Below are 18,852 nucleotides of genomic sequence, written 5' to 3' on the forward strand. Positions count from 1 at the left end.
GGTATCTATGTCGACAGGTCTGTTATTCAGAGGAGAGTTCTCATCTGGACCTATAGTTTATTCAACTTTATCAACATAAATACTGACCATGATAATAAAAATAGCTAACATTTATTGAATGTGAGGCACTGTTCAAAGTAGTTTACATATGTTATCATATTCAGTCCCCAAAACAACACTGAGATAGGCTTGAGGATCACTCATACTGAAAAAAGCAGAAACGGAGGCAAGAGGGTTAAATAACTTGTCAATGTCATGAGGGCCAGTTAGTGGTGAAGGCAAGTTTTCAGCCCTGGTTGTCTGGAATGTAGCAGGAACCAGAGAAGAGCTTTTAAGTGCAGGACACTGTAGAACAACAGACAGGGAAATGGGCAAAGAAAGACACCCTCACAAAGGAGACCAACAGGCAGTAGCCAGAGTTGAAGAGGAGCATCTAGAAGAGAAAGTTCCAAGATGGTAGAAGTGCAATAGTACGAAACACCAGGGAGTGGCCCAGAGCCATTAGATTGCTCCCAGAGCATTGTCAGCAGGGACGTGGGGCTAGAAGGCGAGGTACAGATGGTGAGGTACAGACAGGAGTGACTGGAGGACCAGGAAGTCTTGGACAGCTTTTGAAGAAACTTGACTAAGAAGGGGAGAAAGATGGGCTATTAGCTGAAGAGAGGCAATGATTTGGGGATTTTTTTTAGCACAACAAACACTTGAACTTACTTCTAAATTCCAGGGAATTTAGGGAAATGAGACCCTAGAAAGGAAGAGGTTAGGAAGGCAATTGATAATGGAGCGAGTCCATGGGGAGACAAGAATAGATGGGATCCAGAGCACAGGGGAGGAGGTTGGGGGGATTCCTCACCCTCCAGGCCTGGAATGGGGATGAGGCTGACTGCAGCTATAGATGAGTAGGGGTGGGCTGGGCGGTGAAGGGAACTCTTGCCTCTATTTCCTGGAGGAGGCATAAGGGTAAGACAGGAGAGCAATGAACACTGGAAAAGTTGAGAGAAAAAAGGAGAGGGAGATAACATTAAGAGGAAGTAAGCTTAATGGGGGAGGGGGACTGGAGCACACAAAAAACAAAACTGCACAGTGAACCCAGGGTCCACTCTTGCTCTGTACACCAAGCACTCTTCCAAGAGACTAAATTGGACTAATGAAGCCTGGACCCCATTCCCAACCAGTGAGATGAGAATCTAGTGCTAACACATCTGCTGTGTCATCAATACAGACTCTAGTGTGGGAGAGATGGTCAAGACAAGGGCATAAACTCATGGCTTCCAAACTTGGCCATACATTTGAATCAGCTGAGGAGTTTTGAAAAGTGATGGAGTGATTGCATCCCAGAGATTCTGGTTTAATTAGGCTGGCGTGCAACCAGAGTATTTGTATTTTTAAAAACTTCACACAGTTGAGAATCACTGGGGTAAATTACCCCATGGTGGTTTACATAAGTCAGTATATCGTCTTATGATGAGTAAAAAGCTTTCTTTCTCTGAAATGAGAAAAATAAATGGAGAGTGAGTGTCTCTTGGAGGTCCTATGCAAAACTCATTGTTCTTTTTTTCCATTTCTCTCTACCATTCTACTCCAGCCATATGTAAGTCCTTTCTTGAACACTTCCAAAAAGTTATGGTTTTACATCTAGTGTTCTCTGTATTCTCAGGGAAATACAGTCTCATGACTCTTCCTAGACTGAAATTACTCCCTGAATTATGTTACCCACTCCCTGTGATTCCTATGTGTTCTCTTTACAAAATCCCATCACAGCCATTATCCAGTTACAGCATGCCTGGTGCCCATCTGCTGTCTGTATGGGGCTGCTGTCACCACAGTGGAAGGTGTAGGAAGCATCAAAACCAGGATTCACCCCGTGCAGGTAAGAGCGCAATGTGATTGGGACCAGATGTTGATATAGGCATCCTACATAATCTAATGTACTTCAATTAGATCACCAACTTTGAAATCTTTTGTGCTTTTAAATTCTCATTTTGTGAGATTTAGTGCTTCATAGCTAGGGATCTTTTCAGAGATTGGTGTATAGGGACTTCCCTGGCCATCCAGTGGTTAAGACTCCACGCTTCTACTGCAGGGGGCTCAGGCTCGATCCCAGGTCAGGGAACAAAGATGCCACGTGGCTGCCGCACAGCCAAAAAAAAAAAAAAGAGAGAGAGAGAGATTGGTGTATAAACCAAGATTCATTCATTTTTAAAAATATATCTTAACTTCTCAGTCTCATCCTTGCCCTAAACTAAAACAAGGACAGTCCAGTCTGATAAGAGAAGAAAAAGAGATAGGAAACTACAAGTTTATAGACGATACTGGTTGTCTACCACATTTCAAAATTACCGAACTATGAATAAGAGGCTAATTGTGCATACAAATGCTCCCCAAATGTCTCATGAGTAGCTGAACACCATGCTACAATAAAGCACAACTAAAATGACAAAGCATTTACTAAAGCTTAGAGGACTTTTTAAAGAAATTGCAATGTTATTTTTATATACTAGAATAAGAGTTTCTTCAGAGGTTAAGTTTTAAAAGCAGGGTATAGAAAGAAAATTATGGATCGCCACAATCTCCCTTGAAATTCCTTCCCTAGAAGGTTGTGTTTAGAACATGGAGGCTCAGACAATGTTCCTCTGACAATGTGTTGCATTGATGGGCACTTGGTGATAGTGCATGTCTTTCAACCATAAACTTAATGACTTTCTGATCTTATTAAGATCTTACTCCACACTTGGCTCATCACCTTAACAGTTATGGAAGCAACCTAATGCTGCAGCTGACCAGAGTTCTTCCTCTCAAATCCTGATGGTACTTGATAGTTCAGTAGTGTCCTGGAGCAGGCTCGTACTGGCATGTGAGAGCTGCTTGTTAAATGTTCAGGGATTTTATGAGCTTCTCTTTAAGCACAGCCGTTATTAAAAATAATACAAACTTAAAAGTAAGTAAACAATATTAAAAACAAAGTTAATAAATAGCAACATTTATCATCGCCTAATTATTTTACTACATTTTTCTATTACCTATGCTCTTGAGGCCATTTATTTCTATTGTAGCTACACCATGGAAATACCATGTAAAGGTATCCCCCTGCGCTTCTCTTCCAGATCCACATTCAGTGACATCACATTGGAAGCTTGATATCAGCCTCCATGGAAGTATGTATATGACTAAAAATGGTAAAAGCTACAAATAAGGACTCTTTCCAGAGAACCAGTTGTTAAAACATTTACCAGCACATGTACAGCCATGTCTATATGACACATCTGAAACAACTTGCCCCCTGCAGTAAATCCAACACAGCCATATTTTCCTCTAGCATTAGAACAATGTCTTTCCTTTCAGTTGAGCCACAGGTGAAGTATTTGGCTTTCATCTTAAGGGTCATGCTGTTTGAAAAATGTTTATTTAAAAACATTTGAATCACACTCAGACCAGCGAGTTGAGCATCCTCAACTCATGGAGAGATACATGGGACAGATACACATGGTGGGACCCACAGAGTCATGTTTCCCATCTATTCATGGACTGAGTCTTTGCATAGAATGGTCAAAGTAAATTGTCATTTCTCATTCTATTTCTCACTCTCTTTTTTCATTGTTTTGCTGTGTTTAAATGCATAAAGTCAAATGTGCATAAATTAAATATATAAATGGCACAACACCACTAAATTACACTAAACAATTTTCAAAGCATTTATATAGATTTTTGTCATTTACTCCATCAAAAATTCTATAATATAATGAAGAGGATGAAATTTACTTGCCAGAGACTGTTAAATGATTCATATATACTCATTCATTTATTCTCACAACCATCCTGTACAATAGACACCATTATTATTCTAATTTTAAAGATGAAGAAAAGTCAAGTAAATCATCCAAGATCCCACAATTAATGAGGTACAGTAAGGACCAAATCTCACATGAGCATGATTCCAAAGCATTTTACTTGTTCCTTAAACTATACTTCCTATTTCACAAGTAAAGAAACCAGAGTCTAGAGAATAAAGTGACTTAACTAATACCTGCCAGTAAGCTTTTCTTGGGTGGGGGGGAGCATATGATTTCAAGAAATAGAAATATTATTCTTCCAAAGTGGCATCCTTCACCCTACAGTTATCTCTGGAAAGCTAAATATGTAAGCTTTGCTCCAAGGTGTCCAACGTAGGGAAACAAGAGGTTTAAAGTATAAGTCATGCACCATTTTTTTCCAGGAAAGACTTGCCAAGTGTCACTGTACATAATGTGGCTTCTGCAGCCCAGGGATGGTGATGTCCGTCTACACGCTGCTGAGGAATCACCCAGAGCCGACCCCTGAGCAGATAACTGAAGCTCTTGGAGGTGAGGCTTCTCTGCCTTAACCGGCAGGACTGCCGGTGGGAAGTGCCCAAGTAATGAGGGAGGGAGGCCCCAGCCGTGGAGAGAAGCTGTGGCACAGCTTTGGGTTTCCAGGCACCTGGCCAACATGTAGGCCTCTTTAGCGCCTACCTTGACCCAAGTCCTTTCTAGGAAGGGCTACCCTCATTTTGTCAACATTGATGCCAAGAACTGAGCAATACTGGTTTCATTACAAACCTTTCTCCCTTAATGGAGCCTGTTGTCACTCTGCAAAGGCATTCATATAGGCTGTTTCTAACACTTTTAATACAATATTTTCCAAAAGTAGAAATTTGGGTAGAGTAGAAGAATGAGATTTTTTGGTTTATTTTTAAAGTTAATCTGTTAGAATCATTCATTAACGCTACTTACTAAAATTAATTTTACAAAGAGGATAGATTTCAGATACTTTACCTTTTTTATGTTCTGGTTGGGTTCATTATAAGATCAAGGAGGCCATAGACAGCAATTAGTTATCACAGATAAGCTTGGTGAGCAACTCAATCTCCTATGACAAAATAGCTATCAAATTTAAATGAACAAACACAATTTACTACCAAAAAAAAGCATGCTAACAAATGTAGTTTTCTGTAACAAACATACTAGGTTCAAGGTAACTGGTTACTAGTTCTTAGAAGAAAGCCGTGAAAGCAAAGCTCTATACATTATAAGAAAGCTCTTTGTCCCTTTCAATAAGCAAACCTACAGAGAAATTCAGTTTTATGATGAAAAGATACAGACTAAAACAAAGTAAAATTTCAACTTAAATTTCATTGTAACTAGAATATAAATATTTGCTAATATTTTCCCTTATCTCTCATCAACTTTTACACTCAAAATTTTTCAGTTTTTCATTAAGTACTATGAAAACTTTGGCCTATGGTTTCAATCATAATTTTAACTAAACCTGACGAGATTTGAACAGTAGGTAATCTTTGTTTAATAAAATACTCCACACTAATGAGATATTTAGAGCTTTGAAAAGCAAAGATCTTGTGATTTGCCTTACTTTTTGTATGTTTCTTTGCATATGCACAGATAGTCTTATAGAGATGAATTATTTTCTCCCAGATTCTATGCCTATAACTCATATAACAACCACCAGGAGATGGCATTGTAAAGTCTGGCTAAATTACATAGATAACTTATTCTAGGTGTGGATAACTTGGAGAGTATATTTTGGTTCACACTCCATTTACTTGATTTCTTTCTAGAATTATAAATGCTAGCCACACTGATAACCTTTATGTTCATATTTTAAGAAAAACAATAAAATAAAATAAAATTCAAAGGAATGCAATTAGGTATGGCACGTACCTTCTAAAATGATCAGCTGATATAAATCACCACTTCATTTAATCTTGTCTTTCCCTTCAAGACTAAAGAAAGAAAACTTTTGAATTTCCATGTTCTTCTCCCTTAGAATCAGAAGAATTTCTGCAATGGGTGCTATTAGTTTCCCTTGGTGGGCCTTTACTAGGGCTTTCAGACTTAGCACTGAGTACGTGGCAAAGAACAAAACCAAAAAACTCTGATACTAGCTCTCTCTAACCTTTAAATTTTTTTGTAGTTTATCAATGAGAAGGTGTCCATTGCCTCTTAAATACTTCAATTTCATGCCATGTAGTTACGTTCTAGATATTTCAGCTCCTTTTCTCTACTCCAAAGAGACATTTTTAATTCACACACTTCTATATTCTTTCTTCTTAGCAAAAGGAAAGATAAAATATGGAATCTGAATCCAAATTCTTGTGCATGTAGTTTCTTTCTAAACAATTGTTGTTCGAATAAAAAAAAGGAGTAAACCTGTTAGCCGGTTTTTCCACATGACTCACTAGCATCAAGTTTCCACACAACACTTTACTTCTAGCTGACTAAACCTGCCCAGTCCACACATATACATTGCTTCTGAAATTTTTAAATTGTATTTGGACATAAAAATTTAAATTTATTTTTAGCATAAAAATAATGCATTCCTATTATGAAAAAGGAAAAAAAAAAGTAAAAGACAAGGAAAAAACTCATTCATATTTCTGCCACTAGAAGACAACCACATTAGATACTTCTATTTTCTTTCAGTCTTTTCTCTGCATAGTTTTTGTTGGCTTATTTTAAATACTTGGGACAATTATGTATACAATGTTATATTATACATACAATTTTAACTGTATAACATAAGAATTTTCCCATGTTATTAAAACCTCTTCATAAATATCATCTATACTGGCTTCAAATTTTGAATGTACTTTTTCAAAAGACAGTGGTTTCATCATCCTTTCCACCATACTTTGAAATGTTGACTAATTAAAACAATACCAGGTACTTATTGAACACCCAGTTTGCTGTACTGGGAGGATTCAAGAACATCTAAGACGATCCTTGCTTTCTCCATGAGCTTAAGAGCCAATGAGAGAGATGAGGCATGTGTGTAAATGACCCTATTCCAACACAGTCAGCGATGGGCCTGCAGAAGGATCCAGGCAATGAGTGTACAGCCCTGGCTGGGGTGTTAGAGCAGCCCCCATGGAGAAGGCAGGCTGCAGCCCTGACAAATGGACACATTCTCCCCAGGAGGACATTTGAAACTACATGAGAGAAGCTTAACAAAAGGCCACACATGAGATGTTATGGGGTGGGGAGGGAGGCTCACGTTATGTGAGTTAGGGCAGGGGTGGGAAATAAGGCAGGAAGAGCTGATTGGGAAAAACTATAGACATCTTTGTGATATTTCAGGAAGAAAATGTAATCACAAGTGCAATCTATTTTTGAAGAACATCTCTGTTTCAAAGAGCCATTTTGCTGGTTTGGGAAACAAAAAGTAAAAAGTAAAAATCTACTAATATAGCTGTTCCACTGAAAAGAAGCACACATATGCAATATATCTCTATATCATTCCTTAAAAATTGATTTCTTCTTAATCAGGTAATTTGTGCTGCTTTACTGGATACCGATCAATTGTAGAAAGTGGAAAAACTTTCTGTGTGGTAAGTTATAATAAAAAATATTTTTTCAGTTGATTTAACATGTTAATAAACCTTTGCATAAAGTTATCTCTTGCAGTCAATTGTCTCTAAAATAACCCCATGTTGACCTTTCTAACCACTAAAAGTTGTTAAATGCCACTGTTGGTATTTTTTAAAATAAACCTTTAGCATCTATCTTGTTTATAGCCCTAAATTAGGCAGTATCATTAGAAGTAAAGTATATGGTCCATGACTTCAAGAAATGCAAAGTCTATTGAAGAAAATGAAACAAAGGCTAAAAAACAATAAACATATAATTGAAAAGCAAGTTATTAAAAGCTCAATATATCCTCTCTACCATGTAAATAAGTTTTAGAGGAACATGGATTAAAGAGAATTAATGAGTGGGAAGGGAAGACGCAGAGGAGACTTACTGGAGAAGGAGAGTTTTGAGCTAGGTCTTAAAGGAAGTGATATAAACGGATGGGTGAAGAGAGGCCAATAGAAAATTCCCAGTAAGAAAATGTATGGAAGTAGGAAAAAGAAAGATGTCCAAGGTTCAACTAAGAAATTGATGGGGTTAAAGAATTTAGGCTTAAAGCTGATACCTAATATATAGTCATTATCTGTTCTCGAGCTAGCAGTCACACAAGAACAATATTTCAAAAGGAAAATTCTTGGCACCTGCCTATAAGAAGAATAAGCCTGGAAAGAGAGGGTGGGGATGAGGGTACGGACTAGTGCAGTATCCCACGTGTGAGGGAATGAGGACCTAGACCAGTGTGGTAGATACGGGCCCAGAAAGATAACTTTTGGGAAGGGGATTGCCAGAATCATAACCTCTAGATGAAAAAGGATGCAGTGAGAAAGAAATCCAAATCACCTTCAAAGCTGAGAGATCAAGGAATCAGACAGGATGAAGGGAGTTGGAAAAGAATGCTTTAATATATGGCGGGGGGTGGGGCGTTGTTTTGAGATAGATTTAGTTTTCAGAAAGTTAAATATCAAGAGGAGACATCCCATGACAAGTTTTCAGTTAGGGTGTTTTTCGTCACCCCTTTTTTATGCTAAGAATTAGTTTTATGTAATTTTGGTTGACCAAAAACAATTCAAAGTGTACAAGTTAATTCCAAATACTAAAAAGTGTTTGAAAAAAAATCTACTTTTAGGCCAGGAATGAACAATTTCAAAAAGCTTTACAAACTTCAGACTAGTTTATTTTAAATCCTGGGTAAGATACTATTTACGTTGCGCTATATGCATGGCCAATATTCCACCATTTTGACTCACAAACACAGCAATTCCATACGATTCAACCTATTACTATTTTCCTGGAGACAAAATCTGTAGAACGATAGATATTTTTGTCACACTCACTCTGGGTCCCCACGTTCAGCCACTTGTTAGTCCCTTTATTGTGCGTAATGTCTCAAAGTCCAAATCTCTTCTTAACTCTGTGGACAGTTACCTCACGAGTAAAAATATCCACCACCACTTCTGCAGCACTTCCTATGTGTCAGATACTGTGCATACCTGTCACATATTTAAATCTAACAAACCTTTTTGGGATGGGTTTTATTTTCCTAATTTAACAAATTCAATGCAGCTAGTATGTGTTAAAGTGGGAACTAGAACCCAGGTCTCCTTGACTCCGTGTATAAACCAAACCATAGGTCTCCAAACTGCCACAGACCCTTAGGCTATGTCTGCACATGAAAAGGGCAAACAAGAATGATAAATCGTCTGAGAGTTGCAGGAACTGACAGTGAATTCAGGCCAAAAACACTACTTCGGGTCGGCATGAAATATCCTGAAAATTAAGGCAAAATGTTCTGGGACTTTATTCTTCCAATACTTCAGAATAGCTCCAAAAACATCCAAATAAACTCAGTCTATTTATATTTGTGTACCAGAAATCTTTTTTTTTTTTGAATTTTTGAATTTTATTTTATTTATTTTTATACAGCAGGTTCTTATTAGTTATCTATTTTATACATATCAGTGTATACATGTCAATCTCAATCTCCCAATTCATCCCACCACCATCCCCGCCCCCCGCTTTCCCCCCTTGGTGTCCATACATTTGTTCTCTACATCTGTGTCTCTATTTCTTCCTTGCAAACTGTGTACGGGAAATCTTAAAGGCAGTTTGTCCTCCCAGGACTTCATTAAAGATACACATGTATCACCCTTATGATGAAGAGCCAGCTTTTTGGCTTTCTAATTACCACCTTATAAATATACTCCATATACCTTGCTTCCAGTAGGAAGCCTTAGCTGGCTGACCCACCCTCCTCTAACCCCTTTGTCTTCTCCTGAGACTTGAGTGACACCATTTACAAGGCCCTCTCAGGAGCATGGTTGCACAGTCCCTGTATTTTCCCTGATCCTTCAGTGATGGAATAGCTTGTACTCTGTCCCACCCCATTACAGAGTCCTTGAGGGCAAGGATGAGCTCTATTACTTCTTCCATAGCTCCTGTAGGGCCTGGGAAGTTCCGAGTACTTGGGTTGGCGTTTAAAGAATCGACCAATGAATTTGTTATAAACTGTATTACTTCCTAAGGAATCAACTGTTTGTCAAATGAAAGGATCAGGAAAATGTTGCAGGGACTAAGAAGAGAAGTCTTTTGCAAATAGACAGGAAAAAGTAAGTACCTGATATTCTAATTCAGTTGGGATTGACTGAAAAATACCCACAACAATCCAAATTTATTCAAGCTTTCTATGCTTTTCAGTGAGTAAAGTATAAAGTAAGTGAACTCAGGGCATAAGCAGCCTTTAAAAGCCCCCAAAATTAGCAAGCCCATGACTTTCACGAGGCCGGTCACCACAGAAGGCTGTTTTCCTTCAGAAGCATTACAACTTTCTGTGCCTCAATCTGGGTTCACCCCCACTCCCACTCCCCAACTAGCACTGAAGGGGATGAAGGCAGTGAGGCATCTTCATGCTCGTGGCAAATAAACTTCTGTCTGTGATACCTGAGACCCAGCACAGAAGCTTAAAACCCAATTCCTGATGCCAAAAGAGGAAGCCCAGGGCCCAGCAAATCTGCCAGGGAAAGCATCAGGGTCCTCTGAGGGTGGGAAGAATTCCACCAGAGCTGCCCTGTGGCTCTGGCGCCTGCATTTTATATCCAGAATGTCAGAGATGTAGGCTCTGACTCTGACGTCTCACACTTAGAGACTCCTATACATCTCTCAGCATCTCTGAAGTTCCATTTGTATTTTGTTTTGTTTTGTTGAGATATGTACCAAACTGTACAGTGAAGACGAATTCCAGCCCTTGGATCCAACCCAGGAACTTCTATTCCCTCCTGAACTGATAGTAAGATACTTTTGTTGTCTTATAACATGATGTGGTATAAGCCTTTTTGTATTACACTATGAGACTACTGAGCTTTAGATATTAAAAGTTGGAAGTGTGTCCAACACGATAACCCATTTTTAGAAACATGTTCAGCTCCACTGTGAATAATATAAAACAGAGAGCTTAGGAGAGTGGTGCTGCCAGGACCACAGAGGTGCTTTGATCTACCCCCTCCATTGAAGATCCTGAGCTCAGAGAGTGTAGGTGACTTAACCAAGGTCACACAGCTACACTGTGAGATGTGTCAAAGGCACTTTGTAAAACTAGTAAAGTAAAAATCAGATGATACTTATTATAATGGAATTTCATTATTCCTACTATAAACCTCTGTGATCTCAACTCAGTGGGGAGGAAGAGAGAATAATACAAATAGTGTGGTAGGCCCATCATTCTATTCCATGACTATGCTCTGGAGACAGCATGAGATGAGGGATATGATTCTACCGGCTTCTCAGAATGTCTCAGTCCCTGTGTTACCAGCCAGGGCTCTTGGCCTCCTTAATCAATCGAATTGATCAGAAGCCAGACAAGAAATTCAGGCAAGGCTTTATTGGGGCCCCTGCTGCAGCAGAGGGGAGCGAGAACAAACAGCAGGTTCCCTTGCTTGCTCACTCCCTGAGCGGGGGCGAGCTTGTTCCTTTTATGGGGTCAGGGTAGGGGGGTGTCCAGGGGTCGGCTCGGTTGGGGAGGGGTGTGGCTTAGGTGGTTTGCCCACCCATGAGGTGGTGCTGTGTGCAGGGGGCATGCACAGCACCCTGCTTTTGCTCCCAGCTCTTCAAAAGAGGCAGTTGGGTTTTTGGTCTCTTTGTATCTTTTGTCCAGAATTTGCCCCAACTGTGCATGCACACAGTTATTTTTAGTCCCATATAGTTTCCTTGTATTTTGTTGCTCAAGGAGAGGTTTGTCCAGGTGCAGGCATTGCAGCCCTGCAGCAAAGGGTCCCAGGTCCCAGCCTGTCTCACCTACACACCCCTCAGAGCATGAGAACTTGGACACACCTAGTATTTAAAGATTATATATAGATATGAATATGTAGATAAGACATGTATTTTAATATATTTATATATGTTATATGTTAATATATAAATATATTAATATGTATTATATATATATACAGAGTTGTAAAAATATTCATTTACACTCTACCGGGTGAATGATTTAAGAGATTTTTTTTCAAGAATAATTTTGCCTATAAGCAATTTCTGTCCTACCAAAACATCTAATCCCCAAAGGAGAGGCCCCCCTGAGCCACTGTTAGGGCAGAACTAGAACAAGAAGTCTGGCCCTTTCATTCCAAGCTCAGACAACTTCACTCAACTATGCTGCCTCCTCTCAGGGCACTCACTTCACAAATATGGAGTTTGCTCTGTTCTATATGCAGCTGTTGATGGACAGACACCTATTATGACGTTTATTCAGTGATGCTAACACAGATCTTATCAATCTAGGTAGTTTCAAACAAGGCCACCCTTTCCTGATACCTAGAAGTTAGGTTGCCTCAGAAAGCTTAAATGATGAGCAGGCCCCTTGGATACCCAGAGAAGTGGATATACTCATTCCATGTAGTTCAACGGCCTTACTTGAAAACCTATTGGCTTTGCTTCCCTGTAGAGAATGGCAGAAGATCCAAACAAAAGAAGGCTAATGTTCAAGGGGAGAGGACAACCTGGATCATCCCTATAAACTCGAATGATCTTCTGGAGCGGAAAACCAATTTCCCCAAAGTCCCCCTCGTCATGGGGGAACGCTGCGGTGGGTAGGTGGTTTTTAGGTATGTTTTTTAGTCTAGATTAGATAACCCAAACATCTGTGTCTCTTTTTAAACTCTTCATAAATAAGATTCATTTTTATTAGTGGATACCTGTGATCCTTTAGAATGTTTTGTTTTCTTTTGCAAATGAGATGCCTTGTAATTTTCACTCTGAATTATCAGCCAGCAACATATATTAACACCCATTGTCTTTCTTTTCTGATTGCTTTAAATGCTTTTCTCCTTTTAAGGACCCAGCATTAAATTCAAAGATGAATTCCATCCAGTTTTTATACCTCCAGTTGGGCTTCCAGAACTATATTTTGTGGACAGCACAGATGATGGTATGCATCTTTTTTTTTTTCAAATAAGATGTAACCATTGGCTGCTAGTGGGCTGTTAATAATCAATTACATGCACTGGGCTAATTTGAGAACTTCATAGAATATCTGACCTCATTTATTCATTCAAAAATATTTATTGAGCACCTATATGTGTCTTCTATGAGCTTTTTCAGACTGACCCACTCAGCTGTGTCACTACGTGCTACATTGTCATAGAAGCCGTAATGATGGGAAGATGGCACATAGCTCAGCCATGTATGGAGAGATTGACCGAATAAGAAGACTTAAGACATTGGCTGGCCAGTAGGAAAGGTTCTTGCCTGATATTACTCCCTGATTCACAAATTTGCTTGAGGCTTATCCTATACACATACATATTCACCAAAAAGAGAAAAGATATGGGCCACAAGATTTGAAAATTTAACTGTAAACAACAACCTTATTTATTTTTATACTCTTTTCACAATTTACCAAGTGCTTTCACATTTCTTGTTTCTTTTGATCCTCACGACAACCCTGGAAGGTAGACATAGCAGGTAGCCTTGGAATCTCCATTCTCCCAAAGAAGATATAGAATCAAAGGGCTTAAGTAACTTCCCAACTTCACACAGCTAACACATAGTCAAGTCAGGACTAGATCCTAAGTCTTCTTATGCCTAGTCAAGTATTCCTTCCTTGTCACGCACTCAATAAGGCTGTCTGAGACACGTATCCCACTGTCCACTACCCAAACTCAGCATGTGAATGGATAACACGTTATAGAAGCTAAAAATCCTACATCTGAGTAAATCTCAAATAAGTAAACAGAAATCAAATGGAGAATTTTTTGCTTTCCCCTCTGATCTGCCAATCTCAGTCTGCCCATTTTTTTTTTTTTTTTTTTGCCTGTTGGAAAGTCAGTATCAATGGACCCACAGGAATAAGTGGAGCAAGGGGAGGCCAGGCTGAACAGGGGAGGGCTGGAAGGAAGGGACTTGGTTAGGGTGGGGTAGAGGTGGAGGGACTGGGCAGGTAGAGCCTGCAGAACTAGATCAGTATTTCTCTACCTTTTAATTATTGCCTCTCTAAGGAGTGACAGACAATTTTTCTCTAATCATCCCTCCATGAAATTTTAACACCACAGATAGACTGTATATCTGTATGTGTATCAGGGCTTTATACATAAAAAGAGCAAGACGTTTTTCACCACCTCGGGGTCAGTATTGCCCCCATTGATGATGCATGAGCTAGATGACATCACTACTCAAAGCACTCCCTGTAAGCACACGGGCAAATGAAACCGACCCAAGGTTCGGACAGCTGTCTGTTCTTGTTCTGATAGGAAACAATAGGAAGACATGACTATGGAAAAAGGGCAAATGGGTAATGCAGATTTGCAGGTCAACTCCCATTTAGGTGTAATGATCTTTTAAAAGTCTTATAGGACCTTGGCTGAAAATTTCGCGTTTGATCAATTTATTCAGGAAAGCACTAAATTGGGAATAAACAATGTAATGAATTTCAGATATCTGTGGTTGAGTTGTCCTAAAATGTAAGGCATATATAACTGTATACATGACTGAGAAAAATATTAAGTACCAAGCCGGGTACTTAATATTTGAGAATAAAGCAAATTGCCAAAAATATCTTGATCTTTGTTTTCTGTCTTTCTAAGTTAATATGAAAAGAGAAGATATATTTGAAAGAGTGTTTCCAAGCAGCCCATGCATCTCGTTACCATCCACTTTAAGTTTCTATTCCACGACCTTACTTTCAGGGGTGACAATAGGTGTAGGATACAGCCTGGCTCAGTTGAATGATGCCTTACATTTCACTGTTGCTGAGCAACCAGAGGAGAAGACAAAGACCTACCATGCTCCCCTGCAGCACCTGAGAACGCTTGCTGGAGCCCAGATTAGGAGCATGGCGGTATGTTCTCTAGTGTTATATGAAATAAGCCACATTTATACACAGGCATACAGTTCTGTTCAGGCTAGCAAACCTTACTCTGAAGAAGAATCTCAAGTTAATATCAAACAAGCCTCTACAAGATGGGTATGAGTGTGTGTGTATGTGCCCAAAGTGAGAGGTATCACACTGTGTGTACGTGTGTGTCCAAAGTGAGAAGTGGCATATTGTATCACCAGATTATGGTACTGGAGTCTGACTGTGCCTAAATTCTACTCCCAGCCTGTCATCTATGAGTGCCATGATCTTCGAAAAGCCACTTGACCTCTTTAAGCCACTCTTTCTTCATTTTTAAGAATTAAGGTTCAACTAAATGGACCATCTCTAAGACTGTGTGCAGCTCTGACAGTCTATGAAATATGTCTTAGCCAAGGTATAGTAAATAAGAGCCTACATTTCCTAAATACTCTTTTTTTTGCTAGTTCTCCTTTTAGACCTTTGCACTGAGGTCAGTTTCCAAACATGTGTATCTTGGGTGTCTAACTTGGACGTGCCCCAGTTTTCTAACTTGGTGAGGTTTCCTCATTTTTTAAGATTTCAGAGTAATTGGTGGGAACTCCTACCCATTCCACGCAGGGTGGATAGTTCAGCAGGATTTGGTGGAGGGCATTTCTCCTGATTGTCTCTGGCCCTGTTTCTGTCAATTTTCAGAATCGATCATATGTTTTCCCCTTCTGCATCTTTTGTCCCTTTTTCTGCACCACATTGTTCCTTTTGACATAGCCTTACCCCCTTAACTCCCCTCAAAGGTCCTCATTCAAGGCTGTATCAAAGCAGCTTTATTGACAGTTTGTGACAACAAGAAGAATTGCATTGCACAGCAGCACAGCACACATCTGAATGTGAATCTACATATCCCGGGTCTTTAGAGTTTCCTCAGGCTCCAATCTCCACTCTCCCCCATGTTATTGGACACTCATGCTAGGGTCAGCTCTCAAAGAAATTTTTCTCCTCTTTGCACATGGAAAACCAATATTTTCTCAAGCAATAAGTTTGAACTGGGGTCAGGGGGGTGGGAATCTTGCACAATGTGTTATCTAACTATATTTAGCTGCCCCCAAAGTTTGCCAGATCTTTCTATGAAGCAAAGAAGGGAATTTTTAAAACTTACACAAGATCTCTATATACATAATTCCTTATTTGTCAAATAACTAAGTGTAGCTTAAAAAATGCAATGATATCACATTATCACTGCAATATTTATTTAGACTTTAGGACATGTGGTGAGCAGGCCTAAATCTTCTGACCTAAATCCCATTTTAGCAGCAGGAAATGCTACCATCAATCTGATATCTAAAGGTAAGAGACCAAGCTTTCGGCATTTTATTTTATAATCACATCACTTATGTAGCTCCTTCTACAAACTAGGAACTAGGAACCCAAATATATCTAACTTAGACTCACCAAATATGTATAGGCTATATCCACATTACCTCAAATGTAAGGATGAAACCGAGATCAATCATCCTGTTCTCCAGATGTTCTCTATCTTGTAGATCAGATAAGTTACTGCACCTGAAAATTTTTCTGAACTATTTGGCCACATTTATGCACAGTCCAAATTTTAGTATCAAAGCAGTTAAAGGAAAATTTAATGAGATGTATATATGTGATTTTAAAGTCTTATGGCATATTTCATTTTGGAGCTTCATAAAGGTGAAAATTTTCCTTATAGTACTTTTCATTTTAAACAAAATCAAGTTTGTGGGGCTTATTACTCATTACTTCTCTCTTTAGTCAAAGATAACTTGAGCTTTGCCAAGGGAAAATGATTTAAACTTAAAGAAATAAAGACAAATGCATATTACTCATGGGTCTATTGATATGCTACCCTCTCTTTGATTAAAATCAAATTTTAAAAATTATGGTGGATCAAAAAAGAGAGCATGGTAAACTGTTTAAGGGGAGAAAAAGCTATATATCAGGCATCCTACCTCTGCCATTCGTCCCATATCTAGCTCTTTGGACAGGTCGCCTAACCTCTCTGGACTCTGGGCCTCAGTTTTCTGGTTTGTGAAATACACTGTAACCATTGTACCCATTTCCTATTTGTGAATCTACATTGTACTAGGTTGTTTCCAAATAGCTTTAAAGTTCTTTGAAGCCAAAATGTTGTGTGGTGTATAATGGGCGATAAGAACCAGAAAAGATTGTCAGCGTATTGGGTCCAACCTTAGCATTCTGCAAGAGGAACCGGAAGCCCCAGAGTTTCCATAACCTGCATCAGCCAACCCAGCCTGGGAGTGGGACCGAGAACCCACATCTCTGGCTCCCAGCTGCACTCTCTCTTTACGTCTGTCCCTTGCGGAATATTCTCCAATTTGATAAATTCATCCTAATCAAGGTCATTTTCTCTAATAGAAGGAGAACGGCAGATTCCTTTAGACAGCCATTTCCTCAAGAAATCACCTGAAGCCAGCCTCAAGTCGGAAGAGGTTGTATTATCTGTGTATATTCCACACTCTACTCAGATAAGTGCTCCCTAACCTGCCGCCCACCACAGGGAAGCCCAGCTCGCCCTGAGCGGTGGGTTGCAGACAGGCTTCCAAGGGAGAGGTGTCCTCTCCATATCCAACCAGCTGCTGCAGAAAGCCCTCTGGGACTGCTCATAGGAAGGGGTGCATTCCCAGGTGACCATCGGATTTGCTTTCATATCAGGGCCATGGTATGACTTCGTGGGCCCTAGGCACTTTGCTTCGTGAGTCCCTTCCTCCGTAAAAGATAAAATAAAGTAAAAAATATAAATGACTGTGTCAGTATAAGGATAATTATAATCCAGGCTGCCTTAAGTGTTATATATGCATTATTATTATACCCACTTTTTTCTTTTGATTTTAAAAGAAATGAACACATTTCCATGAGCCTTATCTCTCTGCCTAAAGGGTACATTAGCCCTGCAAAAGGAGAGCCCTTTGTGTGAAGAGTTGAATTTGGGGTTTCAGACAAAGATGCAACTTAGCCAAGATTGAGTAAAACTATAGTCAACATCATCTACAGCAAGTTTCTGGTAAACTGAAAGTTCGTTACCATAAAGATACTTCCTAGTCAACCAATATTTATTAACCAAATATTTTAAATACAATTATTTATTTATTAACTAACTACCACTCTACATGCCAGGCACAGTGCTAAACTCCAAAGACTACCAAGAATTTAAAAGATACAGCGTCCGGTCTTCAAAGGTCTCTACATCTAAGAGGAAGGGCTTGAAATAGGAAAAAACTAATCATGTCAGACAGGAAATGAGTGGACAAAAAGCTGGAGTAGTTCTGGTGACGGGGAGAGCCCCACCCTGGTGTTGTTAAAGGTGAGGGTAGGCAGTTGAGATCAGCATAGATCAGTGGAGAGATGGCAGAAAATTTAAGCACTGCAAAAAAGTACAAAGAAAATAAAAATCACCCAAAAACCCACCTCCTTCAAGATATAATGATTCTTTTGTTGCAGTTTCTATAATAAGATTAATGCACAAATTAATCTAAGATAATATAAGTAGATATTATCTTCAAATTTCCACTTTTAATTAACCTGAAAAATAAGTAAATGTTTCCAATACTGTGTCCTAAGAGAGCTAAAGATGTCCTTAAAGAGCTTAAAGAAGATGAAATATTCCAAAAGGTTAATTGGCCTTCCTCCTGTCATTCTCATTATTTCTAGCATTTGGACGGTAAGTTTTTGAAGTTCTTCTAACTAGTGCTTTTACAGTAATTTTTATCCACCCATCATATTCATTGTCAACAATTAGAACTTAGTGCAAGTTTTTTCTCAGATACTAAAATAAGTAAAATAAATGCTTTCAAAGCATTTATATAGAAACTTTCATTCGTGAAAAATGTTGCAAATATCATCAATAATTCAGTCATTTACCAGTCATTACCTGTGTAGTGTATGTGCCAGATGTGGTCTAGTTGCTGGAGATATAGCAGTGAACAAGACAAAGTCCCAGATTTTAGTAGTTTTTCTCATCCAAGCTATTTGAGGTAAATCAACATTCCCAGGCCATGACATTAAAAATAATAAAAAAAAAATCCAATTTAAAAATGGGAAGAGGATTTGAATTGACACTTTTCCAAAGAAAACATATAGATGGCCAACAAGCGCATGAAA

At 39.0% G+C, this 18,852-nt stretch overlaps 1 protein-coding gene and 1 long non-coding RNA gene across 2 annotated transcripts in view; both read right to left on the reverse strand.

The window, feature by feature from the left end:
• Positions 1–18,852, reverse strand: part of LOC309631111 (uncharacterized protein) — a 208,653-nt gene that overhangs the window by 84,002 nt on the left and 105,799 nt on the right. The window lies entirely within an intron of this gene.
• Positions 2,345–9,435, reverse strand: LOC309631131. The gene is made up of 2 exons (XR_014246082.1): positions 5,694–9,435; positions 2,345–4,898 (listed from the first exon to the last, which is right to left on the reverse strand). It is a non-coding gene; the product is annotated as an uncharacterized lncRNA (long non-coding RNA).

This window comes from Balaenoptera borealis, assembly GCF_965194805.1.
Source record: "Balaenoptera borealis genome assembly, chromosome: 6".
Taxonomy (NCBI): domain Eukaryota; kingdom Metazoa; phylum Chordata; class Mammalia; order Artiodactyla; family Balaenopteridae; genus Balaenoptera; species Balaenoptera borealis.